Raw genomic sequence first — 15939 nt, 5'->3', positions numbered from 1 at the left:
AGATTTGCTAATCTGAGAGTTGGCAGTCAAATGTAGGACAGTCCAGGTTGGAAAATCCTTGTTTGTTCTCGTAAAAGGCTCCTCCCCGGCTCTCCCAAGCTCTGTCCTGCCCTTGGCAGGCACAGCAGGCATGAGGGTCCAGAGTCTGTCAGGGACACAGTCATTTAAACACCTCCAGGTTTCTCCTAAACAATGATTTCACTGCAACAGTCTTCCCCATCCATAAACTTCCCTTGCCCACTTTCATGTCACATCTCTCGGCTTTGGGGAGGCTGGAAGAGTTTAGAGTGACAGGGCAGGGTGTCAGCAGGTGCTGGCCTATTCAAGGTCAGCTGTGTGCTTCTGTTTTGTTGGTGTTTTTTAAGTTTGGGTTTTGGCATTCACAGCCCTCATGAGTGAGCCCCCAGTTTAAGACTTCAGATCATCAGAAGTCAAGTAGCCCACGCTCTGTCCCCAATTTTTTATTTTATTTTATTTTATTTATTTATTTATTTTGGGTTTTCGAGACAAGGTTTCTCTGTGTAGCCTTGGCTGTCCTGGACTCACTTTGTAGAGCAGGCTGGCCTCGGACTCACAGCAATCTGCCTGCCTCTGCCTCCCGAGTGCTGGGATTAAAGGCATGCACCACCACACCCGGCCGTCCCCAATCTTCTTAATTCACATCCAACCAAAGCTGTTTGACAAGATTCCTCAATTCTCTGGGTCTTGTTTTTTCTCATCCCTAATAAGCTCTTACAGGATCACAGGGAATTCTCATGAGACAGCGCATGCAAAGCTTTCTGCGCAGAGCCTGCTTCACATGAGTTGGCAGCTGTTGCTAAATCGGACTTATTCTCTGGAACATAGACCTCTTTACTCTACAGTAGACCATCGGGAAGTGGTGGCTTATGCCTTTAATCCCCACACTTGGAAGGAGGCAGAGACAGGCAGATCTTTGTGAGTTCGAGGCCAGCCTGGTCTACAAAGTGAGTTTCAGGACAGCCAGAGCTACACAGAGAAACTGTGTCTTAGAAAAAATCAATAAACAAACAAATAGGTGAGAAATGAAAAAAATTGGTCTGCATATCTCACTGGTCCTTTAATGCCCAGCTTAAATGTCTCCTCCTCTGAGAAGCCTTCCCTGCCTGCTTCCCCTCTCACCCTGAGAACTTATTACTCTCTTTGAATGTTTATTTTGTTCTGTCTGAAACTGGCCTTGGCCTTCTTGCCTTGTAATTCATTGCATTGTCTCCAAGCTTTTTCAGTGATGTCTGTCGGACCTCTCCTTGAATGAGGAGGCCTGGCTTGGCACGCAGAAGGTGAGCTATAAATACTGATTATGACTTGCTCGTGCGTGCAGCAAAGAGAGGCAGTAGTGAGAGAGGCGAAATCGGAAAGTCTAGGGGTCCTTCGCAAAGTCCTGCCCCCTACTTCCTAGCTGATCAACCCTGGGCAGCTGTTGCCCCACCTCTCTGAACCTCCATCTCCTCAGGCACCCGCTACAGACCAAGCTGCCACTTGGCTTATGGCCAAGATCTTCAGAGGCATCGTTCATATATGACCATGGAAATGATGGGCCCTGCCTGGTCTGTAGAAGAACGTACTGCGTGCACTTCACCTCCTGCCTGCCCTCTGCTCCCCCCCCCCCCCACACACACACAACACACTGCACTGCTAGTATCCCCATTCTACAGATGAGGGAATCTGGAAGGAATTGTGGCCAAGCAGGTTTGGAGCAGAAGCGGGGGGTGGGGAGTACCCCAGGGCCAGGGAGGAAAATGGAGGTGGCAGGGTGGGGCTGGGAGAAAAGAAGAGAGCCAGCAGCCAGCGAGGGGGCCAAGAGCCAGTTCTCTGTGGTTGAGTTTCGGGTAGTTGGGGCTTTGGAGTTTCACTGCCTGAGAGCTGGTAGATTCCTGTGAGAGGTGTGGGCGCAGGGCTCAGGCAGATCTCCTCCTGCAGCCTGATTCTCTCCCCATCCTTAGGGTGTGATCTCAGTGGAGGAGGTGCTGGGCCTCTTCCTCCCATTCCTCCATTCATTCTCTTCGGTGCCCCATGCGCTGAGTATGGAAGCCATAGAAGGCTGCTTGATATAAACACCCAACATGCTTACTTTGTTGTTTGGTGGTAGTCGCACTGCTTTTGAGACACGAGCTCACTGTGTAGTCCTGACTGGCCTCTGACTCACTATGTAAACCAGGCTGGCCTGAAACTCACAGAGATCCATCTGCCTTTGCCTCCCAAGTTCTAGGATTAAAAGCATGCACTATCAGCCAGGCTTAATGGCACCCACCTGTAACCCCAGCACTCAGGAGGCAGAGGCAGATGGATTTTTTTTGTGAGTTTGAGGCCAGCCTGGTCCACAGAGTGAGTTCCAGGATAGCCAGGGCTACATAACACAGTGAGACCCTGTTTAACAGCAACAACAAGGCCTGGAGAGGTGGCTCAGTGGTTAAAAACACTCTATGCTCTTCCAAAGGCCCGGAGTTCAATTCTCAGAAAGCCACATGGTGTCTCACAACCACCTGTAATAGGATCTAATACCTTCTTTTGTCATGAAGACATACAAGCGAATAGAGTACAAATAAATAAATATTTTTAATATTTTTATTTATTATTATTAATACAGTGCTCTGTCTGCATGTACACCTGCAGGCCAGAAGAGGACATTAGATCACATTATAGATGGGTGTGAGCCACCATGTGGTTGCTGGGAATCGAACTCTGGAAGAGCAGTCAGTGCTCTTAACCTCTGAGCCATCTCTCCAGCCCCAAATATTTTTTATTTAAATAATTCATTCAGATTACACCTTGATTGTTGTCAAACAAATACTTTTTAAAAACCAATAATAAGCTGGGCGTGGTGGCACACACTTTTAATCCCAGCACTCGGAAGGCAGAGGCAGTCAGATCACTGTGAGTTCGAGGCCAGCCTTGTCTACAAAGTGAGTCCAGGACAGCCAAGGCTACACAGAGAAACCCTGTCTTGAAAAACAAACAAACAAACAAAAAACAATAACAACAAAAGCATGTGTTGGGGTTGGTTGGGGTTGGAAAGATGGCTCAGTGGTTAAAAGCACTGTCTGCTCTTCCAGAGCTCCTGAGTTCAATGCCCAGCAACCACATTGTGGCTCACAACCATCTATAATGTGATCTGATGCCCTCCTCTGGCCTGCAGGTGTACATGCAGATAGAGCACTCATATACATCAATTAATTAATTAATTAATTTAAAAGAAGAAGAAGCCTGTGTCATCATGCTTATTTTATTGAAGGCTCCTAGTTACCTGGTAATGGAGACAATGCGTTCATATAAGGAAACTCAGGGTGAGCCGCGTAAGCAGCGGCTCTCAACCTTCCTAAGGCTGCAACCCTCCAAAACAGCTCTTCACGTTGTGGTGACCCACAACCACACCATTCTTTTTGTTGCTACTTCATAACTGTGATTTTACTACTATAATGAGTTGTAATGTAAGTACTTGTGTTTTCCCATGGTCCTCAGCAGCCCCCTGGGAAAGGTTCATTTGACAACCCCCGGACGTCACAACCCACAGGTTGAGACCCACTCATCTAAGGGGATTTAACAAAAGATTGCCTAAGAATGAAATCAGGATCAAAGTGGGATCTTTATCTTTTTTCTTTTCTTTTCTTTTCTTTTCTTTTCTTTTCTTTCTTTATTTTTTTGGTTTGGTTTTTCAAGACAGGGTTTCTCTGTGTAGCCTTAGCTGTCCTGGACTGGCTTTGTAGACCAGGCTGGCCTCCAACTCACAGCAATCCACCTGCCTCTGCCTCCCGAGTGCTGGGATTAAAGGTGTGCGCCACTAGGCCCGGCTTTTTTTTTTTTTTTTTTTTTTTTAATGTGTAGACTTGCTTTGCTTGCATATACGATTATGTGCCGTGTGCATGCCTGATGCTGGAGGAGATCAGAAGAGGGCATCTGAGCCTCTGGAATGGAGTTATTGGTGGCTGTGAGGCACCATTAGGGTGCTGGGAATCGAACTTGAGTCCTTCGTAAGACCAGCAAGTGCTGTAAACCGCTGAGCCATCTCTTCGGGACCGTACAGCAAGAACACTGAGTGAAGCACCAGGCTCAGAAAGCCATTCCTTGCCAGTGAGCCAGGGGCTCCTGGGCGGCAGATCCTGCTGGCAGCAGTGGAAAGAGTGTGCAAGCTCAGCACTTGAAGGTTGAGGAAGAACAGAGTTCAAGGTCAGCCTCAACTATAGCATCTTAGGCCAGTCTGGAGTATATGAGGCCCTGTATAAGTAAGTTAAGTAAGTAAATAAATAAATAAATATCCTCACAACTGGGCCACCTAGAGACACTTCCATTTTCCAGATGATGAAAGGATGACTCAGGGTATTAAGAACTTGCCTGAGGCCGGGTGTAGTGGCACACACCTTTAATCCCAGGACTCAGGAGACAGGGGCAGGCGGATCACTGTGAATTTCAAGGCCAGCCTGGTCTACAAAGTGAGTCCAGGATGGCCAAGGATACATAGGGAAACCCTGTCTCAAAAAAAGCTAAACTGAAAAATAAATAAACAAAGTCCTGTTTATCAAAGCCTAAAATATTTGGTACAAGCATCTGGAAGAGCCAGATGTAGTGATTCCCACCTGTAATCCTGGCACCTAGCAGGCTAAAACAGGATCGCCTTGAGTCAAAGTCATCCTGGGCTACATAAGCAAATACCAGACCAGGGCTACAGACGACAAGACTCACTCTCTCCCTCTCTCTCTCTTTCTCTCTCTGTGTGTGTGTGTGTGTGTGTGTGTGAGAGAGAGAGAGAGAGAGAGAGAAAGAGAGAGAGAGAGAGAGGCTGGATGGAACTGGAGGACAGGACCCACATTTGGTTCCTAGCATCTACATGGTGGCTCACAACTGCCTATAGTTCTAGTTCCAGGGGATCTTGCATGTACCTGGTACACCAAAACATACAAGCATGCTCACACATATATATAAATAAATAAAAATTTTATTTTATTTTATTTTGGTTTTCTGAGACTGGGCCTCTCTGTGTAGTCCTGATTGTCCTGGAACTTGCTATGTAGACCAGGCTGCCTCTGCCTCTGCCTCTGCCTCCCAGGTACTGGGATTATTAAAGTCATGGGCCACCACTCCCATCATAAACTGACACAGACACACACACCAAGCACCCATGCACACCATATACATAAGTAAAAATAAATTTAGAAATCTAAAACAGAAACAAAAATACCAGGCATCCTGAAGTCCTACCCCTCTTGTCCCAGCCCCCCTCCCCACCAAATGTCACCTGTCCAAATGGATAAAAATCAAATGGCTGTACAGAGGGGAAAAATCTCTGCCCCACCATCTTCCATCTTTGTGCATTCTTTTATTTTTATTTTTTATTTTTGGGGGCTTTTTTGAAACAAGGTCTCTCTGTGTAGCCCTGGCTGTCCTGAACTCCCTTTGTAGACCAGGCTGGCCTTGAACTCAACAGAGATCCACCTGCCTCTGCCTCCCCCGAGTCCTGGGATTAAAGGCGGGCGCCACCACCACCCAGCTTCATCTTTGTGCCTTATATTAAACCTGTTTTTTTTGTTTCAGGTGTGAGAGGTGTTAAAGAGCACATCAATGGTGCAGCTTTGACCTAGGATGGATAAGGCCCTGGGTTCCATCCTGGCACTGAGAAGTGGGGAGGAGGGGGATGAGGGAGGAAAACATTGCTGCCTTCATGAAGCTACGTCAGAGGAGGACACCATTGCTAGGACACTACTGTGCAGCTGGGGGCGGGGCCTGGACTACGTGCTGTACTTGGTACGCAGGCTCTGCAGGGAGAGCCAAGTCCACAGACTCCCAATCCTTCACCCTCAAGTCCCATGAACCACCCTATGTCTCCGTTCTTCCTCTGAGAAACAAAGTTGCTTATGGCTGCCTCACAGGGTGTTTAATGAGAATGTGGGATAAGGATCTGAGTGTGCCTGGTGCCATGTGTGTCTGTCTGTGCGTGTGTGTGTGTGTGTGTGTGTGTGTGTGTGTGTGCGCGCTCATGTGCCATGCTGGCGTGTTTGAGCGTGGAGGTCAGAGAACAGCCTGCAGGGGTCGGGTCCTGGGGGATGGGATGCAGAAGCGCGAACATTTATTAAGCAGCCTAGAGATTTAGACGGAGGACACTTCTCCAGCTGCGCATTAGCAGTTAACCTCCTTAGTCACTTGGGAGGTGGCCATGATAGCCTGCTTCCCACTCACTGGCATGGGCATCACGAGGGAGACAGACACTAGCAAGTGTTGGCCAGGATGCGGAGAAACCCGAGCCATGGCTTGACGCAGCTGCTTCCCAAGTGGTTGGGAGGTTTCCCAAAATCCACACACAGAGGGCAGGGCCTGTAAGCTCAGGACTCAAACTGCGCAGCGTGGCCGTGTCTCAACAGACGCCTTCTTCCATTAAATCAACACATAGATACATAAGACGTGAAATCTGGGCATGGTGGCACCCACCTTTAATCACAGCACTTGGGAGGCAGGCGGATCTCTATGAGTTCAAGGCCATCCTTGGCTACATAGACTTTGTCTCAAAGAAGTCAATAAGTATATAAAGGCAAACCATTTATACACCTATAGTATAATTTAGCAATATTAATCCTGGGATATAAACTTAAGAGAATTGGAAGCCCAGTCTGAGTCTGACAATGGTGGTGCAGGCCTCTGGAAGCAGAAGCAGACAGATCTCTGTGAGTTCGAGGCCAGCCTGCACTACAAAGAAAGTTTTGGACAGCCAAGGCTACACACAGAGAAGCGTGTCTTATAAAAATGAAAGAAAGAAAGGAGAAGGAAGAAGAAAACCCTTCTCTATGTAAAAGTATATATACAAACTAACAATTGTGGCACATGCCTTGGATTCTAGCACTCAGAAGGCAGAGGCAGGCATGAGTTCCAAGCCTGTGAGTTCCAAGCCAGGCAGACCCTTTCAAACAAACTTGTGCACAAGTATTCGTAGCTACACTATTTTCAATGACTCCAGAGAAAAAACAATCCAGGTGCCATTAACTGATAAATGAATAAATAAAATAAACTGTGACCATACAATTGGTATGTGTGGGGTGTGGGTCGGTGGTTGGCTTTTTTTGTTTGTTTGGGTTTTGTTGTTGTTGTATTTGTTTGTTTTGCTTTGTTTTTTGAGACAGGGTTTTTCTGTGTCATTTGGAGGTCCTGAACTTGCTTTGTAGACCAGACTGGGCTCAAACTCACAGAGATCTGCCTGCTTCTGCCTCCCCAAATTCTGGGATTACAGGAGTGCACCACAGCACCCACTATTGTTGCTTGTTTGTTTGTTTTCTGATTTTTTCTTAAAACAGGGTCTCTTTATGGCTGTCCTAGAACTCACTTTGTAGACCAGGCTGACCTTGAACCCACAGAGATCCACCTGCCTCTGCCTCCCAAATGCCGAGAGACATGAGTCACCATGACCAGTCTATATTTTTTGCCACAAAAAGAAAAGAAGGATCGATTATACCCACACATCGATGAGCCTTGAAAGCGTTTCTCCAAGTGAAAGAAACCGGACACCAAAGGCTACATATTATAGGATTCTGTTTCTCTGAACCACCCAGACAAGTCCAGGAATGGGCAGTCTATATAGAGGCAAAAAATGGACTAGCGTTTGCTGGGGATGGGTCAGTCTTCAGTATAGATGAGGTAAGTGGAGCGCGTAAAAGGCAACTGGTCCTGCGTCCACCCATCTGTGTGATTCTAAGTCTGTTTTCTAAGGGACAAGGGCTACACGCTTTGCTATACACGGCAGGCTATACAAGCCCTCTAGCTGTGCGGGTTCCCTTCTCCCTGCCTCCAAAGAAGAAGGCTGCCATCTAGAGGGCGCCTGCCGCGGAGCACCTCACTAATCCTCTTGGCGCATGCGAAGCAGGGAAGAGAAGGACGCAGCTCTGGTGGGAAAGCTGGGGCTTTCCGTTTGACCAGATTCTTTCCAGATGGTGTTTTTCACAGATGTTGGGACCTGTGGAGGTGACCTCACATGAAAGGGGGATCATCCATCCGCGGGTATAGCTCAGGGTTAGAGCGTTTGATGAGGTGTTTGCCTGCTACAGGCTCCAGAATTGATGGGGGGGGGGGGGGTGCAGGAGTGGGCGGCAGATGAAAGGGTGGGGGAGTTACATACATGCACGAAATTGTCAAAGAATAAATTTAACTTAAACATTAGTTACTCTTTTAATTTTTAAAAATAGTTTTTATTTTATGTGCATTGTCAGAGCCATAAGATATGGAGTTACAGATAGTTGTGAGTTGCCATGTTGGTGCTGGGAACTGAACCTGGGTCCTCTGGAAGAACAGACAGTGCTCTTAGCCGGTGAGCCATCTCTCCAGCCCCACATTAGTTACTTATAAAACTTTTTTTTTTCTTTGAAATGGGGTTCCTCTGTGTAGTCCTGGCTGTCCTAGAACTTGCTCTGTAGACCAGGTTGGCCTCCAACGCAGAAATCCGCCTGCTCCTGCCTCCCAAGTGCTGACATTAAAAGTATGGGCGTCCAGCCGGGCAGAATGACACATGCCTTTAATCACAGCACTCTGAGAGTTCAAGGCCACCCTGGTCTATGAAATGAGTCCAGGACAGCCAAGGCTACATAGCGAAACCGTCTCTCGAAAAACAAAACAAAACAAAACAAAAAGCATAGGCCACCACACTCAGCCTAATTTTTAAAACTTTTAATGTTGGTTCAGGGGCTGGAGAGATGGCTCAGAAGTTAAAAGCACTGCCTTTCCCAAAGGACCTGGGTTTCAACTCCCAATACCCACATGGCAGCTCACTATTCTGTGTAACTCCAGTTCCAATGAATCTGGCACGCGCGCGCATGCACACAGACACACACACACACACACACACACACACACACACACACCAGACAGACCCCAATGTAAATAAAATAAAAATAAATAAGCAAATCACTTAATGTTGGTCTGGTTCAATTTTTTGCTGTATTTAGCAGCTCATGCCCATGACCCCAGCACTTGGGAGGATGAGGCAGGAGGATCACCAGTAGCTTAAGACCAGTCTAGAGTTTAGACAGAAAGAGAACCAATAGAGGTGTCTTGAGCAGTTTTGGGGAGCACCACCCTCATTCAGTTTCCCCTCTTATTCCTGAGGGATGTCCCCACCTTGTCTCTCTCTGGCTTAAAGTCTAGCCAGACATGGCCAGACCATGTCACCCCACACCAAGCAGCTGTCTCTGGTCTCCAGCCTCTTCACACCTGGCCTTGAGCTCTGATCAACCCACGTCTCCCAGTTGCCTCTGCCTGGGACACCTCTGGTCCTGGAGGAGTCACCGTGTTCTATTTGCAATGGCTTCCTTCACCTCCTACCCCAGGGAACTGCCCCCTCCTCTGTTATTTGCAGATGTTTTTGAGATAGGATCTCAGGTAGCCCAGGCTGGTTTCCAACTTTCTATGTAGCCAAGGATAGCTTTGAGCTCTTGATCTTCCTGCCTCCAACTCCTGGAATTGCAGGTGTGTATCACCAGGCTCAGCTTCTCTTTTTATCAATCTATCTATCTATCCATCTATTTATTTTTTGGGTGTTTTGTGTTTGTTTGTTTGTTTGTTTGTTTATTTTTGAGACAGGGTTTCTCTGTGTAGCCCTGGATGTCTTGGCCTCACTTTGTGGACCAGGCTGGCCTCGAACTCACAGAGATCCTCCTGCCTCTGCCTCCCTGAGTGCTGGGATTACATGTATGCGCCATCATGCCCAGCAGGGCTCAGCTTCTTGACTCTGGATAAGGTATAGCCCAGGCTGACCCCAAACTCAAAACCTCTTCCTTGAGCACTAAGATGCTGGGATTACAGGTGTGCTCCACCAGGCCCCTTTCCTTTCTTTTAACCTGTTAAGTCACTGAGAATGTCGTGCTTTTTATATCCATTCCTGATTCAAAGTACTGTCCATTTAAAAAATAAATTAAAAACAAAAGGTGTGCCTCAAAATGCTTCAGAGCAATAGATGCAAAACTTTGGAGCAAAATCAGGAATCTAGACCAAGCAGAGAGGTAGAGCTCTGGCCTGGCATGCACAACACCCTGGAATGTGCCAAGTGCAGCACTTGCCTGGTCTGAGCAGATCCTTGAGTTCAATCTCCAGCAAAACCAAAATGGCCCTCAGTTGTACATGATCTTAGCCAAAGGTCTCAGACAGGATCAGCTCAGTCGTTAAAATGGGAAAATAAGACCAAAATTCTTTGGGAATTAAGTCAGCCAGTCTTTTGTTGTTTTGTTCTGTTCTGGTTTGGTTCTCTTACCTGAAACAGGGTTTCTCTGTGTAGCCTTGACTGTCCTGGACTCACTTTGTAGACCAGGGTGGCCTCAAACTCACAGCGATCTGCCTGCCTCTGTCTCCCAAGTGCTGGGATTAAAGGCATGTGCTACCACCGCCTGGCATATTAATTAATTTTTATTTTATGTTCATTGGTGTTCTGCCTGCATTTATATCTGTGTGAAAGTGTCAGATACCCTGGAACTGGAATTACAGACAGTGGTGAGCTGCCATGTGGGTGCTGGGAATTGAACCCAGGTCCTTTGGAAGAGCAGCCAGTGCTTCTAACTGCTGAGCCATCTCTCCAGCCTCCCAAGACCAGAACATTTTAGTTTTAATCAGTATGAGAGATGACAAAGGGGAGCTCATGCATGCCAGGCAACTGCTTTTAGGACCAGAAAAGTGCAAAGCTTTTTGAACATTGACATGGGCCTGCTCAGCATAGCAGTTCTCAGCTTTCTTCCTGCTCTGGCAGCTCCTCGTGCTGTGGATGCCCACAACCATAGAACATTTTTTTGTTACTACTTCATAACTGTAATCTTGTTACTTGTTATGAATTTGTAATGTAAATATCTGATCTGCAAGATATGTAATATTCGAACCCTGTGAATGGGCCATTCACTTTTCCAAAGGGGTGGAGACCCACAGATTGAGAACTGAGAGGCTGCCTAGCAGAAGACTTGACCCCGTGTGATAAGGTTCGGCCAGAAGGAAGGCCCAAGAGAAGGCTAGCCTAATAGGTAAGAAGTACTCTGCTATACCCATGAACTTTGTTTTTTAGACGTTTTAGTCAGATCTGGTGCCCTCTTCTGGCCTGCAGGCACACATGCAGACAGAGCACTGTATACATAATAAGTACATTTTAAAAAAGAAAAACGGAGAAACTGAAATTCAGGAGTGCGCCTGTTCGCTTTTACTGTCAACTTACCAACCTAGAATCAGTGAGAAACACAGAGAAAGAGAGAGAGAGAGAGAGAAAGAGAGAGAATTAATAAGGTATCACCAAGATCAGGTTGTCTGTCAGGGATTGTCTTGCTTGTTAATTGTTTTTGTTTGTGGGTTTGTTTGTTTTTTATTTTCTTTTTTAAAAATATTTATTTATTTATTTATTATGTATACAGTGCTCTGCCTGCATGTACACCTGCAGGCCAGAAGAGGGCACTAGATCTCAGTATAGATGGTTGTGAGCCACCATATGGTTGCTGGGAATTGAACTCAGGACCTCTGGAAGAGCAGTCAATACTCTTAACCTCTAAGCCATCTTTCCAGCCCCTGTTTTTGGTTTTTCGAGACAAGGTCTCTCTGTGTAGCCTTGACTGTCCTAGACTTGCTTTGTAGACCAGGCTGGCCTTGAATTTACAATAATCTGCCTGCCTCTGCCTCCCAAGTGCTGGGATTAAGGGCGCATGCGCGCCCCCCCCCCCCCGCGGAGGGGGGCGCTAGCTTGTTAATTGTTAATTGGTGTAGAAAGACACAGCCTGTTGTGGGCCGCACCATTCCCAGGCAGGATGTCCTTGGTAGTCTAAAAGAAGAGGAGGAAGGTAGCTGAAAGCAAACGAAGAACCATGTATTTATTCTGCTCTTTTTAACTGTGGATAAGATACTTCAAGTTCCTGCCTTGACTTCCTCAAAGTGATGGTCTAACCTGGCGTTGTAAGCTGAATAAACTCTCCTTTTTCCCGCAAGTTGCTTTTCTGTCACAGCAACAGAAATTAACCTAGAACAAAGTTTGATCATTTTCTCAAGGCCTTGAGACCGGTAACCTCAGTGGCAAGGTATTGAAGGTAGAACTGTCTATGTTGGCCCTCTTAATGGCCACCTTCCCCGCCCCCCGCCCCCTCCCCTCGCCTCCCCTGCTCCCCCCCCCCCCGCCCGTCCCCCCTCTGGGGTTACTCTCTGGAAGCCTCGGCTTAAGCATGCATAAATAGGATAAGACCGCCCACCCCACAGCGTGAGGACTAAATCTAAGAAGCCTGGGCATCTAGAATACAGTTGTTACATAGCCGGCAAGACATTTCTCCCTACAGTGCTGCAGACAGTTGCAGCGACTGGCCACAAGAGGACAGTCACACGCTGAAAAGCCGAAAAGCTGAAAAGCTGCGCGGTGGCTGTGTTTATACGTTGGCGGATTCTAGGGATCCTTTCCCCCGCCCCCCCGCGCCGTGTTTGACCCTGGCATCAAGGGCATTTCTCACCACCGTGGAACCTTAAGCTGACCCACGGGGCTTAGAATTTAAGGCCCAAGGACCCCTTCAGCAGTATCAGTTCTCCTGGGGGAGGGGGCTTGAGGGGGATCCAGCTGTGTCCCATTTGGAGGTGGCAGTTGGGGAGGGGGCGGGCAATTACCAGCAGTTCCCCTCCCGCTGGGGGCTGGGACACAGCTGCAGGGTGTAGGGGGGTACCCGGGAGGGCTTTGGAATTGTCTCCCTGGGGGTTTCCATGGCTACAGATTGATGCAAGCAACCCACTAGGCTGGGTCCTTTATCTATATTGTGTCCCGTGGAGACAATGGGCTTTGGGGGTTGCTCGGTTGTATGTATAGATCATGGAAGAAGCCGGGCCTTGCGTGCCCTCTCTGTGAGCCCCCTGACCCCAGCTGCTAAGGCTGGGAAGGTGAGTAAGGGGGGGCAGTCTTTGGTAGTCAGCCTTGCTTTGGGGTGCCACACTGCTGCCCCCAGGGATTTAGTCAGTTCATAGGGCCATGGGCGCTAAGCCTGAGGATCCCTAAACAGCAAGCCCCCCCCAGACTCCGCCCCCGGAGGCATCCAGACACTAAATAAAAGGCATGCATTGAGCATTGAGCATTGAGGGGGGGGGGCTAGCTTTGATAAACTCATGGTACTGTCGCTTCCTCACTGTATGATTTGGGCAAGTTATTTTACTTAACGGAGTAAAATATGCCTAACACACGAGGATAAAAGCCACTATATTAAGTTGCTATAACTCAGACTCAGAGAGAGAGTCTGAGTCCAGAGAGGTCGAGGCATGCCTTGGGCCACAGCATTGGCCAAGAACCCTCCTCTCTCTGGACCACAGGTGCCCTTCGATGACTTGGGGACTTAGAAAAGTTTAAGGAGTGAAATGCAATGATAAAATTATTTAAAAGGTTCTTAGAAGGTTGAGGGTGTAGTTGAGTCTGCTGCAGTCTGCCTACCTGTGATGTCATTGCTTACCTGCCACGGGGGCATGGCCCTGCCCAGGGCCCTGTAAAAGAATAGTCCTTTCTTGCCCCCCTCTCTCTTACTCTTTCTCTCTCCTTCTCACTCTTCCTGTCTGTGTTTCTGTCTCTCTCTGCGGTACCCCTCCCCTCTTGCCTTCTCTCCCCATGCTCATTCAATAAACTCCCCTATAGCATAATATCTGCTGCCTGGTACCTTATTATCTTATATCTTATTACCTTATTGTCATTTTCTTATTTATTAAGCATAAAGTTGGCTAGCAAGTAAGAGGTCTTACTTCAATATCCAGCATCAAAATAATATCAAAAGTCTTTTTTTTAACCCCTATGTGTGCGTTTATGTTCATCTGTCTGTCTGTCTGTCCGTCTGCGTGTGTGTGTGTGTGTGTGTGTGTGTGTGTGTGTGTGTGTATGTGTAGTCCAGTGGTTGTTGACACTGAATGCTTTTCTCAGATACCATCTGTTAGGATTCTCCTTCCGTCTGCCCAGCTGTGATGTCATTGCCTACCTGCCATGGGGGCGTGGCCTTGCTCAGGGCCATATAAAAGGACAGGCCCACCTAGTGGCTCCCTCTCTTACCCCCTTACTCTCTCTCTCTCTCTCTCTCTCTGTTACCTTTTTCTCTGTCTCTTTGTCTCTGTCTCTCTGTCTGACTCGCTCTCTCTGGGGTACCCCTCGTCCCTTTCCTTCTCCCCCCCATGCTCGTTTAATAAGCTCCTCACCTAATATTATAGCTGTTGTCCAGCATCTTATTTCTTTCTTTCTTTTTATTTTTATTTTATTTTTTGTTTTTTTTGAGACAGGGTTTCTCTGTGTAGCCTTGGCTGTCCTGGACTCGCTTTGTAAACCAGGCTGGCCTCGAACTCACAGCGATCCGCCTGCCTCTGCCTCCCGAGTGCTGGGATTAAAGGTGTGCGCCACCACACCCGGCCCTTATTTCTTATATCTTATTATTCAACATAAAACTATTCATCTTTTTTTTTGCTTTTTTAAAATGTATTTGATGTGTATGAGCATTTTGCCTTTATGAATGTACATGCAGAATGTGACCTGGTGCGTGCAGAGGGCAGAAGGGAGCACGGGATCCCCTGGAACTAGAGTTAGTAGTGAAACTAGCCACCATCTAGGTAGTAGAAACAGAAGCTGGGTCCTCTGCAAGAGCAGCAAATTCACTGAGCACTCTCTCCACCCACACACTCACACGTTACTTTTCTGAGAGTGGGTCTTTCATTGAACCTGGAGCTTGCTGCCTTAGCCAGACTAGGTGCCCGAAAGCTCCAAGGATCCTTCTATCTCCAGGTCCCCAGTGCTGAGACCACAGGGTGCTGCTCGCCCAGCAGCTACTTTTCCAAATGAGCCATCTTGCCAGTCCAAATCCGTTTTCTTTTCTTCTTTTTCTTTAAACAGCATATCACTGTATAATAGCCTGGCTGGCCTGAAACTCCCACGTCCTGAATGCTGGGATTCAGGAAGTGCCACCATGCCCTGAGCTTTTAAAATGTGTGTGTGAGGCTGGAGAGGTGGCTCAGCGGTTAAGAGTGCCACCTGCTCTTCCAAAGGTCCTGAGTTCAATTTCCAGCAACCATATGGTGGCTCACAACCATCTATAATGTGATCTGATGCTTTCTTCTGACTTGTAGGTGTACATTCAGGCAGAAGACTGTACATATAATCAATCAGTAAATAAAATGTGTGTGTAATTGTTTTCAATTTTGTGTACATACATGTGTGTGCCCACAGAGGCTAGAGGCTGTCTGTTGAATTACAGTTGTGAGCTGCCTGTGAGTACTGGGAACTAAATTTGGATCTTCTGCAAGAACAATATGGCGCTCTTGACTACCGAGCCATCTCTCCGGCTTTCTGTCTCTCTTTATGTCTGCCTCTCTATCTCTGTCTCTCTCTGTCTGTGACTCTGTGTGTGTCTCTGTCTGCCTCTCTCGTGCTTAATACCAGCATATTTTCCATGGCATTGGAATACTCAACCCATGGTCACAGCGCCAAGGGGTGTTTGCGGCAGTCAAGTCTTCTGTGACATGGAAGTTAAGTAAGCTTTTCTGATGAAGGTGGGACTTGAGCAGTAGGCCCAGGGGCTCAGAATAAGGCATTGGGTGCAGAAGAAGTTGCAACAGCATATGAGGGAGAAACAGCAGCTCAAAGGGGCTTTGTTACCTAGTTAACTAGATCTCTTGTCAGGGCTGCCCTCTCCAAGTGAGGGAGGGTGTGCAGAAGAGAGGGCTGGGACTCTCTGTACATGAGGCCAGTTCTTATTAAGCCCATGTTGGTGAGGAGGAAGTAAGGGTGTACAACCGTATCCGGGGGGTGCTAGTGATGGAGCCGGAGATCTCCTATGAGCAAGGCAAGCATCATTCTAAATACACCCCCAACTGGCATGCTACCTCGCTGATTTGGACCCAAATGCTTAAGGCTCAAGAATACAATGACCTCTAGCTGGGCAGTGGTGGCACACGCCTTTGATCCCAGCACTTGGGAGGCAGAGGCAGGCAGATCTCTGA

Source organism: Acomys russatus, chromosome 29 (assembly GCF_903995435.1).
Source record: "Acomys russatus chromosome 29, mAcoRus1.1, whole genome shotgun sequence".
Classification (NCBI taxonomy): Eukaryota; Metazoa; Chordata; class Mammalia; order Rodentia; family Muridae; genus Acomys; species Acomys russatus.
The sequence above is the reverse complement of the archived record's forward strand: the minus strand, read 5'-3'. Positions refer to the sequence as shown.